Here is a 6,810-nt window from a genome sequence, read left to right as displayed (position 1 = left end):
TATGTCGGGATCCGATTGGCTACAGGAAGAGAGCGAAGCGCCCAGGGGCTATCGAGGGGGAATTTCGGGCCCTGACTGGCGCCCGTAGAGCTGTGGGTGCTGCAGGCTGGATCGTGTCGGGGGAGGAGGGGAGGGCGGTGCCTGGCATTCAAGGTCAAACCGCTAACGGATGCGGTTAGGCCCCTTCTAGAGCGCCCGTCCCGAATTCCGGGACTCGCGGGTCGTGTGCTGGCGGGTGGCTTTGGCCCGAGAACTCTGTTCCCGCGGGATCTCGGACTGGCGTTGGGTGGAGCGGGCCGGGGCCGGGCATCCCCTGGCGAGGCCCGCCGGCATGTCGGGAAAACTGTTGCGACATGCAGGAGGAGGCCCGTTAAACTCCGGTCAGGTCGGGAGAGTTGACCTCTCCGTGCTGCGCGCGGGCGGACTCCTTAGGGCCTGATGCTCCTCAGGCCCCAGCGCCCGGCACTGGGCTTACCCCGGAGTCGCCAAGTAAACCCCGCAGTTGTTGAGTGAATGAGTTCTCCGGGGACATGCTGTCGCTCGGCCCTGCGCCAGGCCGAGAGCTGGAGGCGGGGAAGGGAGACGTCGAAATGGGGTTGGGACGATTCAGAGACGACGACAGGTGGGGAGGCTGGGCAGGAGGTAGCTTCCCAAACACTGCAGGAAAGTACGGCAAATTTGGGTAAGCTTGTCGGACGCACAGCTTGTCCCTGAGCTGACTCACTGATGAGCTCCCCTGCCCGGTGATGATGCTTTTTGTGGTAAGACTGCTCTCGATCCCAGACGCTTCGGCTGGGGTCTCAGAGGGGCGCTTACTGATTAAAGAGCAATACCAGCAGTTCCCAGCCTTGAGCACCACCTCCTGGGCGGTGACGTTGCACAGGTGGTGCTTTGCTAGGGCCGCGGGCTCGGTTGAGGAACACAGGCTTTCCCCACTCCGTCTTCCCGGCTTCTTCAGTCTCCCTTAACTGGAGCATGTTTGCACAAGTCTCCCCAGTGTTTCCAGATCTGTCTTTACTCTTTTACTGAGATGATGATGTAATTGTGAACTCCTAAAAATCTGTTTCTAGCTTTTCCTTAGATAAGAAAGAGGTTTTTCTTTTTCTCTCTAAAGCTTAACCTTTTTATGGGTCTCCGTTTTGGGGAGTTTTTTTAAACTTTTTTTTTTTTTAACTTATTCTCTTCCTATTCAGCACTGGCTATTTAACGTTTGGGTCTCGACCTTTTGGAAAATAATGAAACTACAAATCCTCTTCCCCCCACCTCCTACCCCCATGCACACACAAAATTTTGCCTATAATTTCTGAATTTGCAGTGTCCCTGACAGTGACTCGTGGACCCCCTAGGGATCCATTAACTTCAAGTTAAGAACCATAGGTTTCACAAAAAGAAACCCACTCAATCCTGCTGGAGTACTAATTCCCTTTACTGCCAAACCTACTCCAGTAATGAGCTATGCCTGCCAAGTCCTTTCTCTCCTTAAGCCCTACATTTTTACTCCTTTATTCATTGGTCACAAATGACCTTTCCAAATCCAATGGTCTTTTTCTTATTCCCATTTTTCTTGACTAAGAGATAACACTTGCCCCCCATTGACCCATCCCTCACTGAAACTTTTTCCTCGCTTCAGGAGACACTCTATTCTACCCTTTAGACTTCTGAGTCTCCTACGCTTCTCTACCCACTGCGGGGGAACATTCCTAAAGGTTTAATGCTTCTTGTTCATCTTTAATACTTTAGAGAACTTCACTACTCCAAATCTGTTTTCCTCATTGGAGCCCTATCTATTGCATACCTGTTAACTGAAATTTCCATGTGAATATTCAGTAAGTATTTATTGAGTACCAACTTTGCTTGGCACTGTACTTGAAGCTGGTGATACAGGATAGACAGAGTCTATGACCTCATGGAGCTTACTTTTTAATGGGGGGAGAGGGATAGACCAATAAAAATATCGGTTATCGGTTAGCTCTAGGTACTATGCTGAAAACTGTAGTGGGGGGTGTGATAATGTATGACTGGGTGGCTATACCTGTATGACCAGGAAAGGCCTTTCTGAGGAGGTGACACTATGGTTAAGTTCTGAACGACAGGCAGGAGCTCATGATAGGCCCAGAGAAGAGCATTCCAGAAGAAACTGTAGGTACAACAATCCTAAGGTGAGAACAAGGTTGGTGTATGAAGGAACAGAAAGGACAGTGTGGCCGGAGCACGGTGGGGGGTTGGAAGGATAGGCGGAGGGTGAATATCCACCTTAATTTCTGATTTAGCATGTCCGTTCCAAACTCAGCCTTTCCACCCCCCACTGCAACCAATTCCTCCACAATTTTTCATTTTCTACCCAGTCAATCAGACTAAAGCTGGGAGTCTTCCTTGACTACCTGTTCAGAATAATTATCCTGAAATGTTTCTGTTGTTGTTGTTCATGCTCTTCTTCTCCTTCCTATAGATATTACACTTTCCCAGTGTCTGATAATTTTACATCTGTATTGTGATAACCTTTGAAAGGCCTCCCTACCTCTGGGATCTCCTGGCTTCACCAGTATTTTGAGTCCTCTCCTTCCAGGGACATGGTAGAATTGTTCTTCCCACCTCCTCGAAGATAGGCATGGCCATGAGATTTGTCTGACCAAGGAAGTGTGAGCAAAGCATGAGAGCCACACATTACCTTCTCGTGCCACCTGACTGGTGACGTTCAGATGGTAGAGGCACCGTCAGGCTGGGGCCCAGGTGAGGATGATGAAGCAGTCACGTATTTGCCACCCTCTTCCTTCCAGATGGACTTTCAGCATGAGTAAAAACTAAATCTCTGTGGTTTTAAGATACAGATTTTAGGGTTATTCCATACCATAACATAATCTAGCACAGCACTTCTCGGACTTTAATGTGATATTAAATCACCTAAAGAATTTGTAAAAATGCCCCATTATAATTCTGTAGGTCTCGGTGGGGGTCTAAGATTCTGCATTTCTGACAAGCTCCCAGGTAATTCTGATGCTATGAGACCCTGGACCACACTTCAAATAATAAGAACCTTACCCATCCTATCTGATATACCCTCTCAACACATCTACACACACTCTGTCCTACATCTCACCAGGACTTAAACCCTCCTAGAAAACAAACAAATTAGCAAGCAAAGAAACGACTTTCTTGGTGATATTCTTTTTTTTTTTTTTTAATATTTATTTATTTGGCTGTGCCGGGTCTTAGTGTGGCACGCAGGATCTTTGTTGCAGCACGCGGGATCTAGTTCCCTGGCCAGGGATCGAACCCGGGCCCCCTGCACTGGGAGCATGGAGTATTAACCACTGGACCACCAGGGAAGTCCCTCTTGGTGATATTCTTTATAAACCCTGAATAGCTTCCCATGCCTGCAACTCCTCAGTCGGGCACTGTAGAATCTTTTTTTTTTTTTTTACAACTTTATTGGTATAATTGCTTCACAATGGTGTATTAGTTTCTGCTTTATAACAAAGTGAATCAGTTATACATGTACATCTGTTCCCATATCCCTTCCCTCTTGCGTCTCCCTCCCTCCCACCCTCCCTATCCCACCCCTCCAGTCGGTCAAAGCATCGAGCTGATCTCCCTGTGCTATGCGGCTGCTTCCCACTAGCTATCTACCTTACGTTTGGTAGTGTATATATGTCCATGCCTCTCTCTCGCTTTGTCACAGCTTACCTTTTCCCCTCCCCATATCCTCAAGTCCATTCTCAAGTGGGTCTGTGTCTTTATTCCTGTTTTACCCCTAGGTTCTTCATGACATTTTTTTTCTTAAATTCCATATATATGTGTTAGCATACGGTATTTGTCTTTCTCTTTCTGACTTACTTCACTCTGTATGACAGACTCTAGGTCTATCCACCTCATTACAAATAGCTCAATTTCGTTTCTTTTTATGGCTGAGTAATATTCCATTGTATATATGTGCCACATCTTCTTTATCATTCATCGGATGATGGACACTTAGGTTGTTTCCATCTCCGGGCTATTGTAAATAGAGCTGCAATGAACATTGTGGTACACGTCTCTTTTTTAATTATGGTTTTCTCACTGTATATGCCCAGTAGTGGGATTGCTGGGTCATATGGTAGATCTATTTGTAGTTTTTTAAGGAGCCTCCATACTGTTCTCCATAGTGGCTGTACCAATTCACATTCCCACCAGCAGTGCAAGAGTGTTCCCTTTTCTCCACACCCTCTCCAGCATTTATTGTTTCTAGATTTTTTGATGATGGCCATTCTGACTGGTGTGAGATGATGTCTCATTGTAGTTTTGATTTGAATTTCTCTAATGATTAATGATGTTGAGCATTCTTTCATGTGTTTGTTGGCAGTCTGTATATCTTCTTTGGAGAAATGTCTATTTAGATCTTCTGCCCATTTTTGGATTGGGTTGTTTGTTCTTTTGCTATTGAGCTGCATGAGCTGCTTATAAATTTTGGAGATTAATCCTTTGTCAGTTGCTTCATTTGCAAATATTTTCTCCCATTCTGAGGGTTGTCTTTTGGTCTTGTTTATGGTTTCCTTTGCTGTGCAAAAGCTTTGAAGTTTCATTAGGTCCCATTAGAATCTTAATTTCTTATATTCTTAGGACAGTTGTTTTCCCCATTCTCCCTTCTATCTCCTGTCATTTTCTTTTCTGCATTATTCTGTGAGACCACTAGTTGTCTCAATGTTGTCTCAGTTATTTTCTTTAGTAATAGAAATTCCAAGTTTTAGCTTGGGCCCATGGCTTCCCAGCAGAAGTCTATACTTTCCCCAGCTTCTCTTACAGCTAGCATTGTCTGTGTGACTAAGTTCTGGTGAGTGGGATGTGAGTGTAATTGATATGAAACATTTGGGTTCTGCCTTTAAAAGGAAAGGTTATGTCCTCTTTGAGTATTTTCCTCATTTTCTCCCTTCTTGTCATCTAGCATACAGACCCAAAATGTCAACCATTTTTGGCCATGAGGACAAGACCTCTACCTTAGCAGGTAGCAGAGCAAAAGGTAAAGGAAACCTGCTACCTTATGGATTACAGTAGTACCTCTGGACTATGCGTGCTCTGGTACATGAGAAAACTTGTTTAGGTAGTTGCTGTTAGTCTGAATCTTTATTACAGCAGCTGATTTATATCCTAACCAACACATGTTCTTCCCGAGAATGCATTTCTCTCTTATAAAAATCTCATCTTGAAGGTCTAAAACAGGTCCCACTACTTATTCTGGCTTACATTACCCTCTTTCCCTGAACTGCCATTGTACATGACCAGACATGAGGTATGAGTATAATAAAGAATGGGGTTGATTCTGGCAGCCACACTTGAAAATAAGACTGATTTCTTTACAGTCGCTTAAAGAGAAATTGATTCCTAAATTATCAAGAATAGACAATAAGAGCTGTAGGAATTCAGAGAGGGGGCAATCAGTAAGGGCTGAAGGGATAAGAAGCTAGAATTATGTATTTTAGCAGTTTCAAACTGGAGAATGTGTACAGGAAGACTTTCCAACGGGTATGTGGGGGACAGTTTAAGGGAATCAATTTGCTGTTCCTCATTTTCCCTATCTTTCATAAAATTCATCTTCATAAGAAAGCTGACGAGGCAGTTCTCCTTTCCTTCCTCCCGTTTCTCACTCTGTCCTCCCACCTTATGAAAGACACGTGTGCCTTTGCCCGTCCTATATCTTGTTATAATTCATTGCCCTGGTGCGTAAAAACCTCCAGGTAGCCAGAAGACTGAAAGAGCATCTTCTTTTGGAACTTTAGTTAGTTAGTTGCATCATCCTTTAAGCAATAAACTGTTTCCCTTTGCACATTTTTTTTTCGGGTGGTGGTAGTTACTGCAATCACACCACCTTTTTAAATTTTTTGTTTGTTTGTTTCTCCTAAAGGATCTTATTTCTAAAAGAAAAAAAAGGCAAAACAAGGAAAATCACTAATTTTGATCAGGCTAAGAAACAAACATCATGTCATCTCTGGCTCATAGGCAAAATCCCCCCAAATTAGTTTAGTTTCACTGGTTCTTGTCTAGTAGGAAGTTTCAGTTCATTTCGTACTCAAGTTGAAACACAGGAGAAAAGTATTATTTGATATGGTAAATCCATATTATTTGGGCACAGATCTTCTCACTGCCACTCATTTTTCCCCTTCATTTATGCATTTCTATTATATCCTTATTACCTTGGCAGAAACATGTTGTAAATTATGTAAATAATCCCCCTAAACAATTATTTTTACACCATTTTGTAAACTCTACCTACTAGTCATATAAAACCTTCTCTTCTTTTTGCTGTTTATTTTCACAAACTAGATAAAACTGCACCCTTTTTTTTTCTTGGCTGCATTGGGTCTTTGTTGCTGCGTGCAGGCTTTCTCTAGTTGTGGCATGCGGGGGCTACTCTTCGTTGTGGTGCACAGGCTTCTCATTGCTGTGGCTTCTCTTGTTGTGGAGCATCGGCTCTAGGCATGTGGGCTCAGTAGTTGTGGCACGTGGGATCTTCCCGGACCAGGGATCTAACCCATGTCCCCTGCATTGGCAGGCAGATTCTTAACCACTGTGCCACCAGGGAAGTCCAAAACTGCACTCTTAAAAGCATCTACTTATGTACCTGGTAAAATAAAAGTGTTCTCAAAATATAACCTGAGATATAATGCCCTGAGCTTTTGGAAACCATTTCATTTAATTAGAATTAATATCTTCATCTCAGATGGTGACATGTTCTTTTAATTCTGTCAAATGTATAATTTTAAACGTGTTTAAATCTTGAAATGAGATTTAAAAACCTGTATATAATATTTTTATTATACCAATTTCTGCCCATCTGTA

At 43.6% G+C, this 6,810-nt stretch overlaps 1 protein-coding gene across 2 annotated transcripts in view; it reads left to right on the top strand.

The window, feature by feature from the left end:
• The first annotated feature begins 639 nt into the window (after positions 1-639).
• The window catches only part of ENTPD7 (ectonucleoside triphosphate diphosphohydrolase 7), a 62,993-nt gene continuing 56,822 nt past the window's right edge, over positions 640-6,810 (top strand). The window contains exon 1 of one of the 2 annotated variants that reach the window (XM_081247690.1): positions 640-761. The gene's annotated coding sequence lies outside the window, so the exon portion shown is untranslated. Of the gene's footprint in view, positions 762-2,214; positions 2,731-6,810 lie in introns of those variants that run through there. The other variant, XM_081247689.1, reaches the window with a different exon arrangement.

This window comes from Mesoplodon bidens (genome assembly GCF_964165515.1).
Source record: "Mesoplodon bidens genome assembly, chromosome: 1".
Taxonomy (NCBI): domain Eukaryota; kingdom Metazoa; phylum Chordata; class Mammalia; order Artiodactyla; family Ziphiidae; genus Mesoplodon; species Mesoplodon bidens.
This window is presented reverse-complemented; position numbering and strand designations above follow the sequence as displayed.